Genomic DNA, 26,270 nt, shown 5'->3' on the forward strand with positions numbered 1-26,270 from the left:
TCCCTGGATTTTCTCAGCACCAAACACTCCACACCCCGACAGGTCTATCCCCACTCCTGCTAGGTGAGAAGGAGATGACAGAGAAGCAGAAATTAAAGTTTCTCCGCAGGTGGAAGCCCACACAGCCACGCTTTGACACTTGTCTGGAGGCTAAATATAACTGCTTGTTATCCGAGCATAGATATATCGATCCTTTGGGCTCCTGGCACCTGTCAGAGTGCTTTCTTTCTTCACGTGGTTGACGTGTCACCCTTTGCCCAGTCACTCTTATTCACTGTGTGTTCACTTTATGGTCCTTCTCCAGCCCCTGCTGAGGCACTGATATAGATGTTGTCAGCTCTGTCATCTGATCATATGCTGAACGATTCAAGAATACAGAGCCTGATGCATGTGACAAGGCATCAGCATTTCTGTACGGATATGATAGACGTCTGTAAAAGTATGTCTTCACAGTATGAGGTGTGATACATAGGTCAGCATGTCTGGATTCTAGTTTCATGCTCAGCTCTTTTCAAAAACTGCAAAGCTACTTATCAGTTAACAGTAATAACTCTATAGTCTTTGAATTATTTGTGTGACTTTACAGAAGTTATACAGAAGTACCACCAACATAACTCTTTATGAAACTCTTTAAATGTTATTTAAATGTTAAAAACATCTAAACCATAAGGCAAAAATAAATAAATTAATAATAATAATAATAAAAAAAAATGTTCAGGGGCAAGAAAATATTTCCTATCGTACATTAGTCTACATTAAGGCTATATATATATATATATATATATATATATATATATATATATATATATATATATATAATATATATTTTAATTTTATTTTATTTTTTTTGGCTGTATGGGATTACCACACTCCCCATTTCCTCACCTACAGTAAAATGCATAAAATAACACTTTATTTCTACATTTACTCTGCCAATCCAGTTCCCATGCTGGGAAATGGAAATCCTATGCTTATTTTCTGCATGCTGCTTTAACACATGTATAATAGCTACTGCAATATAAAAACACTACACAAAAACAATTTCTTCTATAGTGTTACACTATATAGTAATAAAACTATAAACCTAGTTTACATATGTAATATCATACAACATGAATGTATCATTCATGTATTTACAATATTTATATGTAAAACTAATGTATAGACACATTTTTTTTTTTTTAAGTTGGCTAAGCATATTGTTCAACATGTTCCTTTAAAATATGAGTGTGTGTTGTGGCCACTTCCTGTTTAATGGTGGCAGTTTACGTAATGCATAACAGGGTAGAGAGATTTCCAATATGGCCCTGCTCCTCTGAAGGTCCCCTTCAGCCTTTAGCTCGCCACACGAGATCAAAGCAGCAAATCGATACGCAAAACATAGGAATACCAGCAAGACAAATGGGCTTTGAATGGGGACGTGAAGTGGGAAATGGATTTTTAAGTTGGCCTGGAAAGCATTTGCAAGTGGCATTTAAAACAGAGGGGGACTTTAAGGGAGAGGTCACTCGGGCAGTAAAGAACCTCTCCGCCAAAGTGCTGCATGTCCATTATGATCACATTCATTACACAAGCTTAAGCACCAACACATGCCCTGGCTTGTTGATTTCTAACTAAAGAGAGTAATTGTAGAACTGTGCTTAATGTCAAGTGTCAAGCTTTTATTGAAAGTAATAAATACGCTTGATAATTGAACCTGCACTGATGGGACTACAAGGTTGTAACTAAATCACAACGCCAATGGCCTTATAACAAATTAGCCTCAACCTTGAGAGGATCTAGTGTGAGAAATGGGTCCTAGAAACTTCCTCAACAAACCTGAAAAAGCTCAAAGACATACAAGCTAATGAGGCTGATGAATTAACTCATAGTTTTTTTAACATGATTGACATTACCTGGAATCCAGTATAGATTTATTCTCCTCTCGGGGACAAACGTTGGGTTTCATTAGAGCAGGACCCTTCACTTCAATACTGATTCTACTGATAAAAGTTGTATTGATGCTTTCCCTCGCTCATTAGCCCTCTAGCACAGAATGCTAATAGTATGCCATCCTGTTTTCCACTTTAATATTGGTGAAGGAGAAAATTAGGTTTCTAGTTGTTTCTTCAACTATGATTTAAAAAAGTAAACTTTCCTAAAACACACTTTTCACACTTGTAATACTATATTAACTTTGTCCATTACAATGTCCAACATTGTAGGCTATATACCAGAGAAGAATTCTATCATTCCTTTCTTCTTTTTTCTCCGAAAGTAATGATAATTCCCATAGTATCATGCTGAAGTTCCGATGATGCACTGTTGGAGTGCTTAAAAAAAATAAAAAAAATAAATTGGAATAACTCTTTGAATCCTTTAACTTACTAAGGCTAATTATATAAATAACTAACATTTCATGTATTCTAAATGCACACAATGATTTTTTTCACACTTTTTTTTTTTGCATACATAGTTTGAGCAAATCACAGTTTGATGTATGAACTGATGCACAATAAATTATATTTACCTTGATTTTCATCCAACTTTGCATCTCATATTTCATCTCAAGCTGCTTTCTGCTGATGGTAAACAAAAATATTAACTTCTGAAAAAAACTTGGTTGTTGTTGAAATGACACCACAACTATGGGACAGCTTGAAAAATGTATATACTGTAAATCATTTTCACACAATAAAAATGTAAATGCCCTGTGTTGATTTCGCTCTTTGTTTATCATAGTTAATATTTCATATGATGGATTTTCTTTGTCTAGGACAAGAATTAAACAATCAAATCTATCCAAAAAAGTCATTTGGAAAGTAGTAAATGACACAGACATGACAGTAGTTTTAAAGTTATCTTCACATAAAAGAAAAATAATGAAATATATATATATATATATATATATATATATATATATATATATATATATATATATATATATATATATATATATATATATATATTTTTTTTTTTTTTTTTTTTTTTTTTTATTCAACCCCTGCAACTCCAATCTTTCGGTTTAGTTACACAGCACATGCCAAATTGCATTGCATCTGTGTTTTTATTTTTTATCCATATTTTAGCCAATCTTGAATGCTTGGAGGATGGCTGGATGTGTCACGTGTGATGTGTGAAACGTGAAGCACCTTAATGATAAGGTGTGAACACAAGAGAGATTGAAGATGGACAGCGGGACATCCAAGCATGCAGTCCTCCTAGGCCATTATTTCAAACTTTAAATTCATCCAGAGGTAATTTAACTTTTCATTGTCGCTTTGAACATTCACGCTGAGTGAGGAATGGATGTAGTTGATGGCGAAAAGCTGAAAATTACAAACAGAGTGTGCGAGTGCCAATACCCAGCCGGCGTTCCCAATGAATAAAGTCTTTTGGATTGCACCAAGCTCCTGCTGTTCACATTTGCAATTCCAGCTCAAATCTGTCTCCACTTTCTCCATGCCCTTGTTTTGATATGAACATGTTCATATCACAAAAAATATATGCTGGAGGTGTTTAAGTGATATAAGCACCTCTAATTTTGAGACGCAACCATGTAAGACTCAATGTGAATGTGCCCAGAGTGCTGACACGAATGCAAATGTTGTTATAGCGTAAGTGGGAAAAGATGGCCTTCTTCGTAAAAAGCGTTTTAGTAATGTGCTGAGCATCTTTTCATAGTTTCATCTGCGTATCTGCTGAAGAGGTTTGAGAAAATGTGCCCCGTAAGAGGTTTTCTATGCATCTATGTCTTGGTGAGAAATGATAATGCGATGTGTGGCGTGTGGTTCTAGCAGTTTCAGTGTGGCATCAAAGGGAATAAAAGCTCAGGCAAAGCGTATCGCTCTTTTATTATTAGCGCTCTCAAAGAGCACGCTGCATTCATTAAGTTTTCATTTTCATTCACTTAACGGAAGTTGGAGACTAAGAACAATATTATGAAATCTTAACCATGACAAAGCCTGCCGTTTAAAAGTGAAGTCAAATAGAAAAACAATCTGCGAGCAACTCCTCCACCGCATGCAGAGTCAGAAAATATTTTTACCGCCACCCTGAACTGCCTCGTGTCACCTCATTCATCTCTCCATAAAATTCCCTCTTGGCCCTTCGCTGGACCTAATCCATTATCTTTCACCCACAGAAACAATATCCCAGACTGCCGAGCGGCAGACATGCTTCTTTTCCCAGGATGTAAGTGGAAGACGGGGACCTCTGCATTAACCTTTCAGCCGGCTCTTTACAGAAACGCTTAAGTCCACAATTCATGTAAATCACCGTACAACTGTTGGCAGCTCACAGAATAGACTGGTGCCGATTCCATTTCAGTCCTTTTAATTAATGTCATCTAATTCCTTCCACCACTTCTTAATTGTGTCAGCATTCCTTGAAGGAAATCACAGTGTGTAATAGCAGCCAGTGGGAGCGTCTGACCTGGGTGCTCATTGAAACTTTAAATCCAGTAAGGAGACATTGTCCATATAGGGTGCAGTTAAAATGAACGTTACCTGTCGCCAGAGGTGACTGGACCATAAAAGCCGCTTTAAAACTCTCCTAACTATGTTTAAGATGTTATGCCATTGGAACAAAAGCTCCCCGAGTCTCACGGCTAGAACTCATTAAGATTAGTCTCTATCTTTGTTTTTATCTGTGCAGACGTTGCCTACAATGATTTATGATTTCCTGAGTTTTATTCAAAGAATGCTTTGAGGTGGGTGTCAAATAAGAGTGAGTTTGATCTAATTCCTCGCTAAATGGGTTTAGGGGGTATTCATAGTTGATTGTAAGCTTATATTTCTCTGTAATATGAGATGTTTGCCATTCTCATGTTAGCAGATTGCAGACATTTCACATGTTGGACATGTCCAAAGGATATGCGATTCTCAGTTCAGTGTACTGTTGGAGTTATTGGAGCGCAGCTTAAAATGAGGTGGCAAAACACAGCATCATAGAATCATATACTCTGAGATACTGGCTTATTTCTAGGAGTGACTGTCAGGCACTTCTGAAAATGAGTTTTGATTAAGTATCTTGTAGATCTGTGCTGATGGTTTCAGATGGTTCAGTTCGATTTGAGTACTGGTTCATCCAATTCATTAAAAAATAGCAACTTCATTTGCGAACCAGATGTCACTTATGTTTATGTGGTATGTTTGCTGCTATTTGCTTTTATTTTTTGACATCATAACAATAAAACAAGTGTTTTTTTATGTAACTGTATATGTGTGAATGACCTGCTTGGTCAGTTTTACCTGGAAACACAATTTGAGTTTTAGAGAATCCAAGAGATATTTTAGTTTTCTGATGATACATTAGCTTTTGTTTCAGTTTGTTAAGATATAATAATGTTTTCATAAAAAATAGTGGCTTTATACTTTGCTCATGTAGTAGATATGGTGTATGATTCAACCTTCATTCATGAACCCATAACATCTATCACAAAATGAATTGCATTATATTTTCTCACCTTGAATTATGCTCCCATATGGACAGCATAAATAGAGCTCTCTTTTTTTCTGATTTGGGCTTAAGTGTGTACTTGTGGGTTCAATATGCATGACATCCTGCCAGACTTCTTGGCAGATTTACAGGTCCAAACCCAGGTACCCGTTGTCAGGGGTGAGTGATAATCGGTTCTGGTTTGTTCCGCTCATTTTTCAGAGCAAACTATACATCATTACATTTCATTGCCTGCACTTTATTATGTATTATTATCAGGGCCAGATAACTGTGCATGGGTAATAAAATGAATCCAGCTATACAACCCACTCCCACCCTCCCCTCCTACCTGAGAGACCACATCTCTATTAAGAATTAAAACACAGTTTAGTGTGAGTTGGCTTGTCTGGGCTGGCAGAGAAGCACACTGTTACAGAGGTGATTGCTGGTGAGAACTTGGCACTGTATTTGTGAAATGAAATTTAATTTTTAAATTCTCCTAGTGGCAGCTAGTGTCAGGGTCTATTGGCTTGTGAGACTAAAAGTGTTGTCACTGTTTGGAAGGAAAAATTAAACTGTAGCACTTGTGTGTGTGTTTATTGTATGTTCACATTTGTCGGAAGAAGAAGCCCTAAGTATACTCTGCTTTTTATCATGCAGTCGCAGAGTGGAATGCACAACCTTTCAAATTACATTACATTTTAATATGGTGCATTAACAGATGCCCCATACTTGCGCACTACAAAGATTCATCCTTGTCCAATGTTTGCGCATTTTCTTAAACATAATCAACAAAAATATGTCTTTGTATTAGTTTAAACTAGAAATGCAGGTATCGTTTTATCCCCTTGCAAAAGTGCTCATTTTTACCATCTTTAGTAGTTTATTGTTGTTCTTGTTTGGGTTGCCAGGTCTGCATAACAAACCCAGCTAAATTAGTACTCAAAACTGGCCCAATCACAGCCAAAACTAGACCAATCTCGTTATGAGGGAAATTGGCTATGACAATCAGTTCAAATTCACCTGCAGGAACTGTATAAAATTAGCCCAATTCTACAAGAAAACCACGGACTTGGCAACACTATCGTTCTCCTCTGCTTTTTTTTTCAGCTAACAATGACCCGACCTAAACGAATGAACGAATGAATGAGTGAATGAATGAATGAATGAATGAATGAATGAATGAATGAATAAATAAATAAAAATTTAAAATGCGTGTGTGACCTACATTATATGTGTGGCTAAAATCGGGTTGCACTCATCAAGTGGTGATGATGAAATTCGTATGAAATGCATTGCATGCATAGTCTAGCATACACGTAAAAACCAAGGCATACAGTGAGCTTAAGCAAAAATAAATGTGTTTGTTGTACTCCATAGTGACCAGGCAGGTTTGAGTCCTGAAACAGGAACAATCGCTCTGATGTGCAATAATGGGCCCTCGTTCAGCAAGGTGATGTTGGAGGGTTTTGCGCCTACTTGTGAATGGCTCACCAACATGTGCATTTACTTTAAAAAATGATTTAAATATTTCTCCATAGCCAGATTTGTCTCAGAACTGATGTTTACAGGTTTGGCAAGGTGCTAAGGGCTACACACAATGGTAAGAGAAGATTACAGATAAAAAGTTTTATTTTTAAGTGTGAAAATATTATTCACATTTATGGTATTCACAAACACCCTAGTAGCAGAGTGGAAATTAAACCCTGCATGTTAATGCTCGTTGGCACTTATTTGCTGTGTGTCATAATGCAGTCCCCTCTATTACTGCCTTGTTAGTCTTTTGATTCCCAATGATTTTGGTCAAACCATATTGACTCTGTTTTGTTTGTTTTGGTTATGGAGTTATTCATAAATTAATGGCCAAGCAGGAGTCCAAACCGCTATTGATCGTGGAGTTTGAGAGAGGTTTGCAAATTGTGGGGAATATACATTTCACCTGAAAATAAATAAATAAATAAATAAATGCAGGTCTACTAATCTTAAATCATACACATGACAAATGTAATCTTAAAATTTCCTTCAGAAATTTCTGCATCTCATTTCTTAAGATTTTAACCAGACTACATTGGAGTGCATAGACATAAATGAATAATGAAATGATACTACTGTGTGTAAAATATAACAATAATAATAATAATAATATTTTTATAATATGTGATATATTAAATAACAATATATATTTTATAAATGCAAAAATAAATAAAATAATAAAATAAAAAATACACAATTCTCTTCAGTTTAACTAAGATGAATTAGTTTAAGTTATGAACCCCCTTTTACTGGAATCATTTTGTTCTCTCTGTTTAAATATATAAGCAGTGGAATAATAAGATGTTTTTTATATTGCAGTTGAAATTTTGCACAGTCACTTTGACCCAGAAACACATTCTGAATTTTATGTACTAAAGCAAAAAGGTAAGTTCCACCCAACATCTAAACAATCTCAGCAATGGCTTGGAGTAGAAATGCAATAATAATATAATTAGAAAGCTTTTTACCTTGAAGCAAAATGTGTTCCTCGGTCAAGATGACAAAATGGTCAAGCAGGTACCTATGTTTAATTTGTTTTTTTGTTTTTTGACACTTTTGCTGTGTTTTTCCCACATGAATGTATATGGACACATTTGTGAATATCTGTTTATATGTAACTATAATAACAATCCACCAAAAAGTTTGTATTAGTTGCTTGTAGTGATTTTTAATTATATCACTACTCCTCTCATTCTCAATGCTGAAAAAACAAAACCCCCAAAGAGGGATCAGGTCAAGAGGTGATTTTCTTATTTGAGCAGGAGGTGAGAATGAATGGACCAGTACCTCTGAGCCCCCAGAGTGGTGACACTGAGGAGGCCTGGCAGACTGCTCCTCTGTCAGCAGATGGGCGGCATCTATAATTCAGTCTGGAGACTGTTGCATGCTGCTTCATTTCATGTCCGATCACCACAGCTCTCTCACAGTCAGTGTAAGGAAACACAAGGGCCACATCTTCCTCCTTAACAGTGACCCCTGAATCTGTATTTCACATGTGCACCTGTCACACATAAAAACTAAATGAGAACCAACAGTGCAATGTGGCGGGCTTAAGAAATAATAAGTTATTTTTAATCCACATTAAATTCATGTTTCAGGTCCCTTTCTGGTGTAGGAAATTCATTCATTCATTCATTCATTCATTATTTGTTAAAAAAATATTTTAATTAAAAAAAAAAATCATCACACACAATATTTTAAAATATTTAAATATTAGTATTTCTATAATAGTTTAAACATCTGTTCAAAAATACTTTTTTTGTAATAAAAATGGTATATATATATATATATATTATATATATATATATATATATATATATATATATAGATATATATATATATATATATATATATATATATATATTAGGGCTGTCAAATGATTAATCACGATTAATCACATCCAAAATAAAAGTTTTGTTTACATAATATATGTGTGTATACTGTGTATATTTATTATGTATATATAAATACACACACATGCATGTATATATTTAAGAAGAATATGTTATGTTTATATATTAAATATATTTATATATAATATAAAATATAAGAATATAAATATATAAATGTATATACATGTAAATATTTTTCTAAATATATAATTTATGTGTGTGTATTTATATATACATAATAAATATACCCTGTACACATACATATATTATGTAAACAAAACTTTTATTTTGGATGTGATTAATCGTGATAAAACATATAAAAACACAAATATATATATATACACACACAAAATCTTACTGACCCCAAACACATGTGTGTATATAAGAAGAATATGTTATGTTTATATATTAAATATATTTCTTTATTATTTATATATAATATAAAATATAAGAATATAAATATATAAATGTATATACATGTAAATATTTTCTAAATATATAATTTATGTGTGTGTATTTATATATACATAATAAATATACCCTGTACACATACATATATTATGTAAACAAAACTTTTATTTTGGATGTGTGATTAATCGTGATTAATCATTTGACAGCCCTAATATATATATAATATATATATATATATATATATATATATATATATATATACAAAACAGGAATATTTTGAAATTTGGATATATATTAAAATGTAATTTATTCCTGTGATTTTAAAGATGAGTTTTTAGCATCATTACTACAGTCTTCATCTTTCGGAAATCATTCTAATATTCTGATTTGCTGATTTTGCTGTTTCTTTGATGAATAGAAAGTTCAGAAGAAAAGCATTTTTCTTAAATAGAAATCTTTTGTAACATGATAAATGTCTTTATCATCACTTTTGATCAATTTAATGCATCCTTACTAAATAAAAGTATTAATTCCTATACCCCCCCCCCCCAAAATAAATAAATACATAAATTATACTGACTCTAAGCATTTGAATGAAATAGTGTATAACGTTAAACAAACTTTTTATTTCAGATAAATGCTGATCTTTGGATCTTTAAATTTATCAAATATTCCTAAGATATGTTGACTATTATTATTATTATTATTATTATTATTATTATTATTATACACTGTCACAGACTGGAGTAATGATGCAGAATAATAATAATAATAAATTTAAAAAAAGTTTATTGAACAGCAAATCAGCATATTAAAATTATTACTGAATGATCATGTGACACTGACACAGACTGGAGTAATGATGCAGAAAATGTAGCTTTGATCACAGGAATAAATTACATTTTAAAATATATTCAAACATATAACAGAAATTTTAAATAGTAAAAAAAATGCACAATATTACTGCTTTTGCTGTATTTTGGATCAAATAAATGTAAACGCTTGGTGAGCAGAAGAGAATTCTTTAAAAAAAAAAAAAACATAAAATAAAATGATACTCTCTAGGACAAGGTAACATGAAGGATGGCTATTAATATTAATAGTTAATGTCTTTTTACAGTATTTTTTCAATCCCTTGTAAACACTGCAGGTGTCATGATGGTCACTGGACGTTTAATTTAACAGAGCTGAGTGGTCATTAAAAACCAGCTCTCTCTGTATATTATCATCATGTCAGTTTCACTTCCATTTGGATGTGATTGAATGTGATCATGTCTGAGTTATTTACTATGCCATTAGTCTATCCATTTCCACCAGTTTCCACAAATTTAATTCATTCGGTTGCGAATATGGCTTTGGATTGACAGGGAATACAGCTAATCACAGAGAAGTAGAGGAGTTGTCTCTTCCCTGGCTGTATTTCATGAATTAATGCTGGTCCCGTGCCGTTGATGATGAATTCTGAGAGTCGTATTTGGCCGATGGTCCTGGCAGTGGCCTAGATCCGGGGTTGAGGTTGACATGCATTTCATATGCAGACGGTGTGAGTGTGTGAAAGTCAAGGGGTGGCAGGAGTGACATCCTGTTTCACTTAATTCAGTTTCACTATGTACCGCCCCTCTCAGATGCTCTTTATTTAACAATTCCATCCACTTACTAGGAGAAATGTGTGTGTGTGTAGCAGGAGGGAATGAGAAGACGGTGGACCGTCTGTTAGGTCTGTAGCCTCCTTTAACCCAGAAGTGTTTGCTGATCCACCCACCCACGCATGCACACAGACATGGGCTAATGTAATATTAACGGCCACTCTCTCTGCCCGATCCAGAAAGGTCATTTTCTCAGTTCAATCTTTTCTTCCACTTAATCCTCGTCTTTTATTTATTTCCAGTGAGCCCACATTAAAAATTAATTTTAATGATTTAAATTCTACAATGCATAATTGAAATCATTCAAATTTGATCCAAGATCTCAACATAATCATTAATATTATTATTTATAATAATTATTTATAATATTTACAATAATTCCTGCATATCAAATTAATATATTTTGTAACAATATTTCCACATTTTCTATATATTATTATTATTATTATTATTATTTTTTTTTTTAAATCTAGCTCACCATTAACACTTTCAATTGCTTCTCCAGATCAAACTACACATCCCATAATCCCACTTTTTCATTCAGGTCACATGATTATAAGCAAGGAGCAGATGGTACAGAGTCATGTGATGTTGTGAGCTGGGGTTGAATCTGAGAGGTTCTCTTGCGTCTGATGTGAGTGCTAAGTGCTTTCTCAAGAAAAAGGGTAATGTATGAAAATTAGCTTTGTTCATTTGTGACTCTGGTTAAATGGATTGTTCTTTTCAGCTGAGAATATGTCAGGTGGAGGTCAGTGTTTAAGGACAGAGAGGAGGTGAGGGGAAGGGGGAGGGTAGGCCTGAGAGGATGCTCTCTTGTTACCGTGGCATTCAGAAAGAGCACTGTACGTTGGGATAATTGCATGTGATGTAATACATACAAACATAATGTCCCATCTGTTATGTGGGCCGAAGACTGTGTTTATGAATTTCTGTGTTAATCCTGAGCTGTGTTATTTGGTTTATCATGGCTACGTGAGGGGCCTGGATTTTTTGGACAGCTTTTGTTTGTGTCTTGTCTTGTCTTCTGCTGCTGCCCAATCAAATTTGGTTCAATCGTTTACTGTTTACTGTTCTGCTGACCACTTGTTTAATTAGACTGGCCATAATAAGCCTTTTGTTTTGCATTGTTGGTCATGTGAACTGAGCCTTGTGTTTTCACAATGTCTGTTGCGAATATGCACATGATGCTAAACTATGGCTATAAACTATCAGAAATAAATTATTTTGAGTGGAATTTATAATGAAGTAGCAAACAGGTATTGTCATTTAAACCTGAATGTAAGTTCAAAATTTTGAAATTCAAAGTTCAAAGAAATTAATGTAATCTCATGTAATTCACAATTTTTAACCAGAAAATCCATGTTGAATGCTGGCTTGACAAAGCTTTACAATCCCTGATGTTTAAATGCTTATAGGCTTTACTATGTGTGTTTTGAATTTAATATTTTCTTTTCTCGTCCACTTTTTTATTGCTAATTATATGATGTTCTCTCTGCTGAGGGCAAATGGAAAACTCATGTTTTCAGATGCGTAAGAAGAAAGCCGTAATTATTGTAATATGTGTTCTGCCACTTTACCACAACAGGTTTTATTTCTATAATTCCATAATACTTTGTAATACAATTAAATCACAGCCCTTGATTCTATCACATCATGTTTATTTATTGCACACTGAAATGGCAGTTTTCCAGCAGTTTTCCACATTTTGTGAGGTTAATTTTGCTTGCTCACATTGCTACTTTTCATCTGCCGAAATCAGCTTTTCACCAAATTATTTAGGCTAAATGTCACATAGTTTAATTGCTACTGATTGAAAGTAAAATTCCAGAGGAGAGACAATATAAAGAAAATTTATATGGGTTTTGAAAAATCATATATATATATATATATATATATATATATATATATAGATATATATATATATATATATATATATAATATAATAAATAAATAAATAAATAAGTTTCCTTCATAATGGACAATTATAACTCTGGAATTGTTGCCTAATAGAGCTTTTTCTTTTCTAAAAAAAAGAAAACCGTAATTATTGTAATATGTGTTGTGTCACTTTACCACAACAGGTTTTATTTCTATAATAAACAAATTTTGTATCTAATTTTATTGTCAAACAAAGTCCAATGGTATTTCTTTTGCATGGGCTAATTTTAAAAGCTGAAATGTATTTAAATTCAATTCATACTAAACTGTACACACATATGATGCTTTTAAATAATTGTATTTCAGTTTGGTAGGGAATGTAAGTGACTGTACACTTGCTTAATAGGTTCTTCACAGCGATGGCATAGAAGAACCATTTTTGGTTCAAAAAGAACCATTCAGTCAAAGGTTCTTTAAAAACCATCTCTTTCTTACGTTTTTATAATCTTAAGAACCTTCTTTCATCACAAAGAACCTTTTGTGAAACAGAAAGGTTCTTCAGATGTTAAGGGTTCTTTATGGAGCCATTTAGACAAAAAGGTTCTTCAATGGCATCGTGAAGCCCCTTTGTGTTTAGCAAGTAGCTGTGCAGGTTTCAAAACAAGTTTGCAGTGTATATTGCTCTGTTGCTTCATGGCAATCAGTCAATAAATCTCTTGTTTTCTGTTGCTGAATATGTTTGTTTACAATTACACTTAATGAGAAATGATTCATGATCCAAATGGAACCATTTCAGGATCCCGATCAGGGCTTTGTTTCCCAAAGACATTGTAAGCCAAGTAGATTGGAGATCCATTGCCACCAATGGTCTCTACGATCAACTTATCTCACAATGCTTTTGAGAACCACAGCTCTGGTTATTGTTACCTCTATGCTAGAGTGACTGCATTTTTAGCACCAGTTTAGTCTTTAATATTTCAAATGTATCTCATATGTGTGTATCTATTGCAGCTAGACATTAAAAACCATGTCATGAGAGGCTTGATGAGATTTCTAAAGTGTCCCCCCACTTTTCGGATCGGTCCTGTGCCCCTGCTGATAAGACTAATTGCAAAATAAGTCAGTTTACCTCGGTATGGATCACATTTGTACCAGTAAGATGGATTACATCATACAATCTCATTAATTAAAGCAAGTTTTTTTGGTTCAAGAGAAAGATAGAAGACTATAGAAGTGCAGTGCATTCTGGGAAGAGAAACTAACTCTTATTTCCGTCACGTTGCTCTCTTTCTCCACTTCACCTTATCAGACAAAACTGCTCTGGCCTTGCTGTCAGGGCAAGACTGTTCACAAAGTCCTACTCAGGTTTTAAAGCAAACCTTGAGGTCCTTTTTAGTCCCTGAAGCTGCCAGACATCTCTCTCTGACTTCAATTTGAAGAAACTGGTGAGATAGCAAGAACCCATGTTCCCTACACCAGTGTGATTAAAATGCAATTACAACATCGCGGTCCACATCTCAGGAGCACTTTCATGATTACACTCGCTTTTGATTAGGTTGAGAAAGCAAGTTGACACAATGGCATCATAATTAAGAAGGCAATTGTCACATCTCGAAAAATGGTGCATCGTTGGACATAATTTCCCTGCCAATCTAAAGATTATGTTGTGCTTGTGAGATTGGGTTGTAATTACTTGATTGCATAAGTAAGTCACTCAAAATCTGCGTTGTTGGACTGCATTATGCAGCCAGTTGGGAAAGAGCCAGGCTGAGATTTAATATGGGTATGCCTGCAGACAAAAGGTTTCACCCAACAAGATAACAAGCCATGTGCTTTGGAGATGTGTGAGTAATGAGTGGACAACTGTTAGGTATAATTAAACTAATAATTGTTGTAATAAAAACTGCTCAAAGATAAGGTATGAGACACACAAGCTATTCAGGGTCATTTTAGTTTTTAAAATGTTTCACATGTGTAGCCAGATATTTAAATAAACTACAATCCCATAAAGCATCGTAAATGACTTAACTGAATAAATAATTTTTTTTTTTTTTTTTTAAAGAAGCCATTTATGTTTACGAAAGATGATTTTGTATGATTAAATACAATAAAAAATAGTAATATTCTGAAATATTATTACATTTTAAAATATAAATGGTATGAGGTTAAAAAGGTCAGATCTTGTTATTCCATCAGTTTTATGTTTGCACAAACTCTTTATAATTTTCTAGCTGCACTCACCTTGGCTTGTAACGTGTCTCAGATATCCGAGAGATTCGATTGTCGTCGGCTTCATTTTTGTCGCCTCATGTGATTAGAGGAACCCATTGATTGTATCATATTAGCTGAGTAATTGATTGTAACTGGTTATTAACCTCTAAGAACTTAATGTCCAGTGTGCCATTGCATGAGGACAGGCCTTAATCACTCACAAATGGCAGCCATTAATGAGATTAGTTCCTGGTTCTGCTCTGTAACTTTATTTGTTCCAGGAAGCAGTGACAAGGGCATCCAGATGCTGAAGTTTACTTTTCTGTGAATTGATTTCTTTCCTGTTTAACCACATTCTTTGTCACCTTGATAAATGTGGGCTTAGTGAATGTAAACTACAATAAATATGACTTTTTAAATACAGTGCGATAGCACTTTTGAAATCCAGGCTTTTGAACATGCTTATGAAGCCGGATCTGATATGATCTCAAAAAAAGACATTTTCTGGCTTTGATTATAGATGAGATTACGGGAGATCTGAGATTCAGTACCTGCACAGCGTGACTATCTGTTCTATAGATAGGGCTACTGCACACTGTGTTTCAGTGTTTATCTAGTATACATCACTGGTTATTACTTTCGCAAAGCAATTCGCAGAAGACGACTTTGTTATCTGGTAATGCTTGAAGTGTACCATGATATAAGGAGAGCCAAAGCCCGAAATAGTTTCTGCACATTATCAGATGGTGCATTGAAATCACACACACTTTGACAGGTTATGGAAAATGGGCAAATAATGTGACTCACCGATGGCAGATTTTACCATCTGCCACATTACGTCAGAGAGACTCACCAGCACATACATGCTTAAAACTCATGGCACGTACTAATGAGCACCTGCAAAAAAAAATATTTTTTTTGGTAACTCAGTTTTTTTTTTCAAAATCATTGTGGCTTTTAGACACATCTGTCAATGAAGACTACACTAACAAAAAAAAAAAAAAAAAAAAAAAAAACCCTAATAAAAACTAATAAACTACTAAAAAAAAAGTACTATTGTATTACCATGGTTTTCTGTATGATGTGTATCTAATTGTATTACCAGAGCAGAATATTTGTTTGTTTGTTTGTTTGTTTGTTTTGTTTTTTATGGCTGAATACTATATAATCTCTCTTAAATGCAATGAATAATTTATTTTGAGTGCAAAAAGTTGATAACTGTTTAATATTTTAGTCAGTCAGATGTTTCAATATAAACAGAGTTCATTCAGTGAAGGTCAAACTGGTAGCTTGAGTCCTTTCAAACAATTAATTTAGAGATTCTGTTTATAAAAATTATATTTTTTTAATTGCATAATACAATAGTTGTATAATTTTGATTTGCTGAAAAGATTCAGTTAATGAAATAAGAGTCCATTTGCTTGTAAATTAGACTTCTCTAGTTGCGGCATTCATTTTTGATTCACTAAAAAATTTGCTCATTAGAGTTATGTTCATGAATCTAACTTCACAGGTTGTGATATGGTTTGGATTCACTAAAAAACAACTGGCTCATATGAGTCATGTATTCATTAAATAAATATATATATATATATATATATATATATATATATATATATATATATATATATATATATATATAGATGAAAATATCTACAATCCCATTAAATTCAAATCACAATCCCACAGATCTAATTAAAATTAAAATGATTTCTTTTGCATGGGCAGTGCAGATTAAATAACATTGCACACACAGAAACTGGGTTTTCATTCAACAGACATGATTTTTTTTTCAAATATCTGCTTTATTTTGTGGACAATACAGGAGAAGTATTTAAAAAAGTATTCTAACCAAATTTTATCTGAGATAGATAACTTTATAATTAAGGGTGCCTGAAAATGTAATCGGGCTGAATACTGTTATTCAGCTTCATTTTTGAGCTTTGAATACATAATGCTGTTATATCCATTCTTTTGCAACCCTGCATATTACCATTTGATACCATCACTGTACAATGGTAAGTTCAAATGAAGAGATATTTATTCAGTATGAATTTATTTCATTCACTTTTATCAACCACCCCCCCACTATGATGACATATTGCTGGACACTGCCAAGGAGATGTCCTGTGTGTCCTTCCTTATCTCATTTGGGCCAGCTATGCCATGATTATGTTGGATTGTGGAAAACCCATCACCAGGATGTACTGTAGCTGTAGGGCGAAACATATGTGGTGTGAGGAGAGAACCAGAAGGCTAGAACTTGGAGGTCCAGTGTACCATCTGTTTCCCTCTCCTTCATGAGCCAGGGAGCCCTCGGAGCTCATAGTGAGATCAGCTCTCCCAAACTCCAACCCTAAAACAGCTTGTAATCCCAAAGGGGGGGTCATAACCATGTCCAGCAGTGGCATACAGCACTGGCAGCCAAAACAGCCTTGGGTCCTGTGTAAATGTCTACATACATCACATGCCATCATCTCGTTAAATAGCGGAATTGCTGCCATTATGAGAAAACCAAAGATGATTTACCCCAGAAGCTAATTTTGGACACATATCGTTACGTTCTGATGAATACCACACTCACACAGTGCAGGAATCTTTAAGTATGCCAACATGTGGCCTCAAGTTTTACCTTGACATATGTGCTCCACAATTAGAAACAAACTAGCATTACTAATTTGTTTTATTCAGAGCAAACATTATGTACACTTTGTCTCAACATTGTGTGAAAGTTTTGTCTGTGGTTGTGTGCGGTGACAGTAAGTGAGGGAAGTTTTACAATGTACGGTAATTCAATACTGATCACATCAATAAAAAATTGCAATGGTTTTTATTAGTGTATATATATTTTTCTGATTAATTTGCTCCCATTCACAAAATTTCACTAATATCTCAAAATATCAATAATTAATCATTTATTATAATGTTTTAGATAACAACCCAATACGTTATAATATAGTGGATGAACTGAACAAATAATGTTCAGTATAAACATAAATAACATGTTTTACATTATTTGTAATTCCATTCAATATTATTACTAAATTTAAAAGTCCAAATTTATGCAAAAGGTTTGCAAGTCATGTGTAATTCACACGACTTCAGTCCATCGACTACTGTCATGTGAATTGAAAAGCTGCATGTTTGTCATAACTTCAAACCAACCATTGTTTCCAGATAAAATACAAGTCTTCTATCTATAATATTGCTTTCTCCAGTGAAAATATGACCTCATCTGAATCAAGAGAGGAATATAGTTAAATTTAGTCCAAAACAGTTCTAAATCAATATTTCGATAAATTTTGATAACAGAGGATGGATTTTTTTATTTTTACTAGAGGAAACATAGTTATTGATTATGCACTGCATTCACTGCAAATTATCAATTGGTGAGCAAGTTATGTAATGCTAAATTTAGCAAAATCTGTTACAAAATTGAGAAATAAACTAACCTCTACATATTGGATGGCCTGAGGATGAGTCGATTTTTAGTTATTTTTTATTTTTTGCATGAAGTTTTCCTTTAATTTATTAAAAGTTTCCGATTTCAAAGCAACTTAGAAAAAAGAAAATAGAAAAAAAGCCTGCCTTTTGCATGATTTAAAAATCCTTTGTCATTACAGTCATTGCCAAAAGTTTTGACAGTGACATAAATATTTTTATACAAATTTTACAACACAATTAATTGTATACTAATAATACACATGTTTCTATAGTATACTTATAAACAATGATAAGCGTGTCATGAGTTTTAAAGGCGTTTATTGGGAAATTTTATATATATATATATATATATATATATATAATGTATATAGTGACAGTTTGTGTCTTTAAAGAGAGGGTACCACACTAAAATCCAAAAGAAGATAGATTTTAATTAAAACAACAGCGAAGAACCAACACATACATAACTTTAAGGACCGACAAACAAGAACTAAACAGATAGGGTTTATAAACACATGGAATGTAATCAGAGAGAATAGAAACAGGTGGGGAGTAAACTAAACAAGAAAAGGAACGTGACCAAATAAGAAAACTCAAAAAGAACAGGAGAACAGAAGTCCATAACTGTGTCACCGGGGAGGGGGGCGGGTCTCCAGGTCTCCATATCCGCCGTGGCCACCCGGGTCTCCAGATCCACCATGGTCGTCCAAGCTTCCTGCTTCGCCCTGGAAGCTTGGACGACCATGGCGGATCTGGAGACCTGGGCGGCCACGGCGGATCTGGAGACCCGGGCGGCCACAGCGGATCTGGAGCCGACACTGGAGCGAGCTCTGGGGCTGGAGCCGACACTGGAGCAAGCTCTGGGGCTGGAGCCGACACTGGGCTTGACGGGGGATCGGGAGCCCTCCCTGGGCTTGACGGGGGATCGGGAACCCTCCGTGGGCTTGTTGGGGGATCGGGAGGCCATCCTGGGCTTAACTGGGAATCGGGAGCCTCTTCTGGGCTTAACTCGGGAACAGGAGCCTCTTCTCCAGCGGAGGCGAAGGAGACTTAGGAGATGAAGGAGGTTCAGGGAAGTGCCCTAGAGTGGAATCTGGGGAGAAGATGGGTGCTGAGAAGCCTGGGGGTAATGCCATGTCCATGATATTTGAGCTGGGGGCTGGCAATGGAGGGTGCTCTGGAGGAGAGAGTGGTTTAAATATATATGACTTGCCATATGAGTCGCCGCGCTCATGTCTTTGGTGCAGCGGGATTGGGGATCGTGGACGGCGGCCCTGGCTTAACTGAACGCGGCGGCGGCCTTGACCTCGCCACAAGCTGCCGCACTGACTGGCTGAGGGAAACAGCTGAGCTCGGGAGGATACTGGGGTGGTTTGGTTTGGGCTGGCGGGAGGAGCTGTTGGAGCGCTCTCTAGAGGTTCCCGGCGCGGGGTGAGCGGGCGAAACATGGCCCGTTCCTGAGGGGACTGGACGAGGAAATTTGGGATGTTCATAAACTTCGTCCACTTCGAAGTCACCACCAGGAAGAGTGCAGTGGATTGTATCCTCGTCCAGCCCCAGCAAAAAACAAGCGCCCAGGAACGAGTCATGATAGCTCACCTGGTTAGCGAGCTCAAGGAAATCCTCTGTATAACGCTCCAACCTCCAACCGCTCTGCCACAAACAGCTCAGCACTTCCTCAGCCCCAGAGTGTCTTCAAAGAGAGGGTAACGCATGAAAATCCAAAAGAAGATAGGTTTTAATTATAACAACAGCGAAGAACCAACACATACATAACTTTAAGGAATGACAAACAAGATCTAAACAGATAGGGTTTATAGGACTGACCACAGGTCTGACCACAGATTCTCTATGGGATTGAGTTGCCTGGCCACGGATCCAAAATTTCAATGTAATGATCTTCGAGCCACTTCATCACACTTGCTTGATGGACATGTTGCACCATCATGCTGGAAAATGCATGGATCATCACCAAATCGCTCATGGATCATTGAAAGAAGTCGCTCTTGTAGGATGTTTTGATACCATTCTTTATTCAAGGCAGTGTTTTTGTGCAGAATTATGAGAGAGCCCACTCCCTTGGTTGAAAAGCAACCCCAGATATGGATGGTCTCAGGATGCTTCACTGTTGGCACAACAGAGGACTTATGGTAGCGGTCACCTTTTCTTCTTTGAACAATTGATTTTCCAGATGTCCCAAACAGTCGGAAGGGAGCTTCAGAGAAAATAACTTTGCATCATTTTTCTGCTGTCCAATCCTTGTACTTGCGGTAGAATTTCAGTTTGTCCTTGGCATTTTTCTTGGAGAGAAGTGGGTTCTTTGCTGCCCCTCTTGACACCAGGCCGTTTTCCAAAAGTCTTGGCCTCACTGTGCGTGCAGATGCTTTCACACTAATCTGCTGCCATTCCTAAGCAAGCTCTGCACTAGTGGTGACATGATTCTGTAGCTGACTCCTCAGGAGGAGATGGTCCTGGCCCTTGCTGGATACTCTGGAACGTCCTGAAGACTTCTTTACTGCAGTCGCACCTCTCTCCTTGAAGTTCTTGATGATCCGGTAAATTGTTCTTTCAGGGGTGCAATATACTTTGTAGCAATTTCCTTGCATGTGAGGCCATTCTGATGCAAAGCGACGATGGGTGGAAAATGCATCTGATCACTCTACACAATAATCTAGAAACAAGGTGAATAAACACCACAACAGCTTAAGCAGCAAACTTTGCAAAGCACAAAATTTATGTCACTGCCAAAACGTGGCCATGACTGTACATGGATCTATTATTATGTGCATGAGCAAATTTTTTTTTAAACAACAGTTCATTTTTTGTCAATTGTGTTAATTTTGAATGGACTTGAGGAGTTTCAGCCTCAGTTTCCCTTTATCTGATAGACTGCCACTGGTTGTGTGTAGCCTGCAGCGTTGGAATATGCTAAATAATCTTGCATTTGTCACCCACATCATTGTGTGTGCTTCAGGTTAGCTTTTGTCCAGACATCCAGACTCACCATTCAAAGTCTCTCTCTCCTCCATTTCATTTTAAAGCTCTTTTACTAGGTCTTTTGATATGGCGACTTGACTTCGTATGCTGTTGGTACACATGTTGACTTGTTGAGATGGTCTTAGGTTTCATCCCCACATTCTGAAATTGATTTGAAATGAGTAAGACTGTGTTTAGCCCTTAAGCGTCACATCAGTGGAGTCCTACCACATCTCCTCTGATTGACTTCACCACACACTTCTGCCCAAAATAAGGCTGTAGATGAAGCATGCAATGTTGTTGTTTCAGTCTGTGCAATTGCAAGCTTTCTTTAGCCTCATCATTTTTATTGATTTTTTTTTTTTTTTTTTTGCAGTATTTATGGAAGCCTGATTATGTATCAGTTAAAAAATAAAAAATCTTGTCATCCTTTTAACAAGACTTCATATCTTACAATTTAAATGTATAACTCACAGTATGACTTTATATGCCATAGTTATGACTTTATATCTCAAAATTGCTACTTGAATTTTCACAATTGTGACTTCATATCTTGCAATCTGACTTCTCATCTCATACTATAATTAACTCTCATAAATTCTCAAAAAATTCATAAAATTCTCTTAATCTAATAACATCAAATTCCGCTTTATCTCTTAATTTCTGCTTTATCTCATAATTTCGATGTTGTCATAATTTAGACCTGTCCATTTTGATAGTTATGACACATTAAGACTTATAATTTGAGATTATCTCATAATTGTAACTTTTTATCTCATAATTATGAATTAGTATTATTATACAGACTATTGACTTTTTGTCATAATTTTGATCTTAGATGACTGTCAGAATTATGACTAACTCATAATGTTCTAGTAATGATCTATTTCATGACTTATTTCATAGCTATGAGTTTTATACTCATGACTGTGACCTAGTATATTTCTGACTTTTCATAATTTTGAGTTTTATGTCCTGTATAAGTTTTTTTTTTTTTTTGTGCTGTATTATATAATTAAATAATTAACTCTTTAAAATATGATTTCATATTGTATTTATTTGTTTAAGTGGAAACGGTGTGAGCCAGTGACAATTTTCATGAGCATGTTTTTTTAATTATTATTATTTTTTAGATGGATATTGAAAGCAGGATGACGTGAACAAAGATGCATTAAAAGCATTATCTCAGCATACACAAGCCATGTGTGCCTGTTTATCTGCTGAGTGAAGCAAAACACCTAAAAGGAAAGATTGTAAAGACATAATTTGCAGCTAAGTGCATCTGCATAAAAGTTCTGTATCTACATCGTTTGCGCTGCTGTGCCATTATAAATCTAGAAATGGTCATGAACCATTTTTATGTGTTTTCAAATTCCACATTATGTGTGCAGAGATTTCCCTATGGTTTTGAGGTTATAGTAGAAGCAATTAATCTTCATAGAATATCACACCTAAAGTCATGTATAAAAGCAGCTACAAAAGCCTAACTGACTGATTCAAAGGGGTTTGTGGGTAATTTAGAGGGTGACCATATGCAAATGGATTGTTGCTTGTGGGCTGCGCTCAGATGAGAGCAAATTGGTCTATCTCAAATTTGAAAACTTTCCAGCCAGGATGGCTTTGTCTGTCTTCCATTCACAGTGGAAAAACTGCAGAAGGGCCTTTGGATCCCAGGTGACTCATTTTAAATAAATTATGAGGCAGAATATGTTGATAAAGCCAAATGACACATAAACAGCAGAGCCAGACTTGCCTTATAACTCATCCAAATGCACGGAGGGGTTTTTTGAAAGAAAAAAAAAAAATGTGTGAACAGTCTTCTTAGAGCTCTCTAACAAATGAAATCATTAAAGTCTCTGTTCTCCTCTCCCTTTCTAACCGAAGGTTACTGAATTCTTCTCTCGCCATGTGGACAGGCTGTGTTTTAAGTGTTATTGATACTTACCTGGCCCAGCTGTCTTCATATCTTATAAATGTGACAGTATCATCAAAAACAAGCCAGCCTATCTTTTATAAACAGAGCAGCTGGTCTTATATGGAACCAGCTGTAAAAAACAAACAAACAAACAAAAAACCTCTCCATCATCAAGAACTAGGTGCTGCAGGCCACAGACTCAGATTCCGTAGTTCACCAACCTCTTATTATATGCACGTTGCCAGAAACAGTGGGTCTCATTCTCTTATAATTGCGTCTGCATTTTCTTATCCTTAGTGAATCTGATGCAAATTTTTCAACAGGTGCTTAAGCACATACATTTCTTGTTCCCCTCATTCTGATGTCGATGAATCCAGATTATTCTAAATGAGAGGGCACATGCCCGCAGGTGGTAATCAGCATAATACACGCCCAAACTATATCTATATATGTGCTTTCCACACAACCTATTTATAGCCATTTGCCACTCTCTGCAAGCATATTATTATGCTCTCCAAAGATGCAGTCTCGTTTGAAAGCATAAATGCACATCTAGATTTTTGAGTAAAGCAAGTGTGCCATTCACAAAACCGAGTGAAACAAAACGAACACCTTATATAAAGGTCGGTGACTATCTTGTTCATAGTTTGTGAATGTTTATTAAAGATTCAGTAAGGAAACTGAATGTGTGTGTGTGCATGTGTGTGTGTTTTAATAATCACCATGTGCTTGAAATGGAAGTCTATGGGGAGGATTAGTGGGTTTAGAAGCAGAAAACTAAAAAAATAATGTTTGTTAAAGAATTTGCATTAATTTTTTAGAAATGTTGGTAGCACTTTATTGGAAGGAAAAATTCTCACTATTAATGCCTATTATTAACATATAGGCTGTTTATTAGTACTTAAAGCACACATAATCCAATTTCTGCATGACCATATTCTACATGCCTAATCCTACCCAATAGCTAAACTTAATAACTACCTTACTAACTATTAATAATAAGCAGCAAATTAGGAGTTTGAGGCAAAAGTCACAGTTAATGGTATATTAATAGCAAAATTTGGACCTTAAACTGAGTTGTGACCAAAATCTTTGTTAAATTGTCAATAGATGATTAGAAACTTGAATTTTTAACATTAGTTTAAGTGTACTTTTCCCAAAAGCTTTTATCTTTAGTCCATTGCGAAGTGCAAAATAAGGGATGAGCCAAAATTATTTTCTGTGTTTCTGTAATACTCTTCATGTAAGTTGTACTGTATACTTCTTTACCAAAAATTAGTAATAGGCTATTTTTTGGTAAATGTCATCTGAGACCAAATGCAGACATACTATCGCCCTTTTGAAAGACTCATAAGTGCTTTTTACTTTGCTTTGTGTGCCAAACAATGCTGCTATGAAGATAAGCACCTCTTGCATTAAATCAGACACAGGCTAATAATTTTCCCATTGTACTATTTTCAAAGCCATGTATTTCCCAGACCTCTGGTTAATGCCTGATTACTTGGAAAATTGTGTTGCACTATCCTTGGATCTCTCAACAGAATCCTGTTAGGGAATTCTCAGCAAGCTATGAGCGTGAGATATAGGGAGAGATTACGTTTAACTCACATCCTCCCCCTCATCATTAACAAGCTTTTTAGACTGGGTGTTTTAATGATGGAATTCCAAACTTGTTTGTTTGCCAGCTCTTTTTTGTGGCTGGTTTGGAGACAAATCATGAATGAAAACATGACCCGGTGTGCTCCATGAATAATTGTGGAATGGTGAGTCATCAGCTTAGCCACTGCTTCCTTATTTTATCTAAAGGGAGCTTGTTAAGGACTTGAAAGAATGTATAAAAGCACCCACCAGTGAAACAAAGTTGACATCACTCTACTTCCTTTCTGGTGGATGGCTTGATGTCTAAATGACGCTCATGATGTGGTAGATGTGTGAGTGCTGTGAAGTGGCTGATGTGGTGTAAAAAGGGTGAATCACTCTCACTAGCTAACATGACTTAGGCTGCTACCCATCACCCGCATCAATGATGACCACTCAATCTGATAGGGGTGGCTGGATGGAGGTTATTTTTGGGCGAAAACTTGGCAATTTATCTCAATAATGAGTTTTTCTTATTTGTGACAGGGCAATTGTACTGTCTAAATTTGGGTGGGTGTGTGTGGGGGTGACTGCATGTGTCCTTCACTCTCTGCTTTCGGAACTGAGTGTCAACACCATTTGAGCAAAGACTTTTAAAGGGGCAGCTTTAGCGAGTGAAGCTTTTAAAATCTAACGAGCAATCCCACTGTTTACAAGGCTGACAAGAATACAGAGAGAAAGAGACAAATCACAGTGGAAGAAAATCTATTCCTCACACCATGCTGCTTATAAGTGAGACTCCAAACTCAAGAGTGATAACTTCGCTGCATGTTAAAGGGGTAGTTTCATATCAAAAATGAAAATTCTGGTATCATATACTTGCACTCATATTGCTGCAGGTCCTTGTTTTTTTCCACTCTAGTGAAAAAAAAGAGACATTAAATAATAATATAAAAAACATACCAGTTAATATATGTATGTATGTATGTATGTATATACTGGTATGTTTTTTTTATATTATTATTTAATTTAATAATTATTCCTTAACTACATTTGTTATTTTGTTATACCAGCCTTTGGCCTCTGTCCATGTTTTTATATAATTATGAATTTGTGTAATAAAGAAAGAAAATATCCTACACTAAAGAAATATCCTACATGCTCAGAAAAAAAAGAAAAAAAGCTACAAAAGATGTCACTGTGGCTATACCATTTCAAAAGTTGCTAATATGTACAACTTTAGGTACCAATACCTTTAAGGTGCTTATATGCATTTCAGGGTAAATAAGGTACAAAGGTGTTCGTTTTAAAAGGGTACCACCCCAGTGACAGCTTTTATACGTCTTTTTCTTATCCTAAGAGTGTACA

The 26,270-nt window shown here is 35.4% G+C and overlaps 1 protein-coding gene across 2 annotated transcripts in view; it reads left to right on the forward strand.

The window, feature by feature from the left end:
* Nucleotides 1–11,456: 11,456 nt before the first annotated feature.
* Nucleotides 11,457–26,270, forward strand: part of LOC109105971 (t-SNARE domain-containing protein 1-like) — a 118,999-nt gene continuing 104,185 nt past the window's right edge. The window contains exon 1 of one of the 2 annotated variants that reach the window (XM_042741468.1): nucleotides 11,457–11,565. The gene's annotated coding sequence lies outside the window, so the exon portion shown is untranslated. The remainder of the gene's footprint in view (nucleotides 11,566–26,270) is intronic. The other variant, XM_042741469.1, reaches the window with a different exon arrangement.

This window comes from Cyprinus carpio, chromosome B16 (genome assembly GCF_018340385.1).
Source record: "Cyprinus carpio isolate SPL01 chromosome B16, ASM1834038v1, whole genome shotgun sequence".
NCBI lineage: Eukaryota > Metazoa > Chordata > Actinopteri > Cypriniformes > Cyprinidae > Cyprinus > Cyprinus carpio.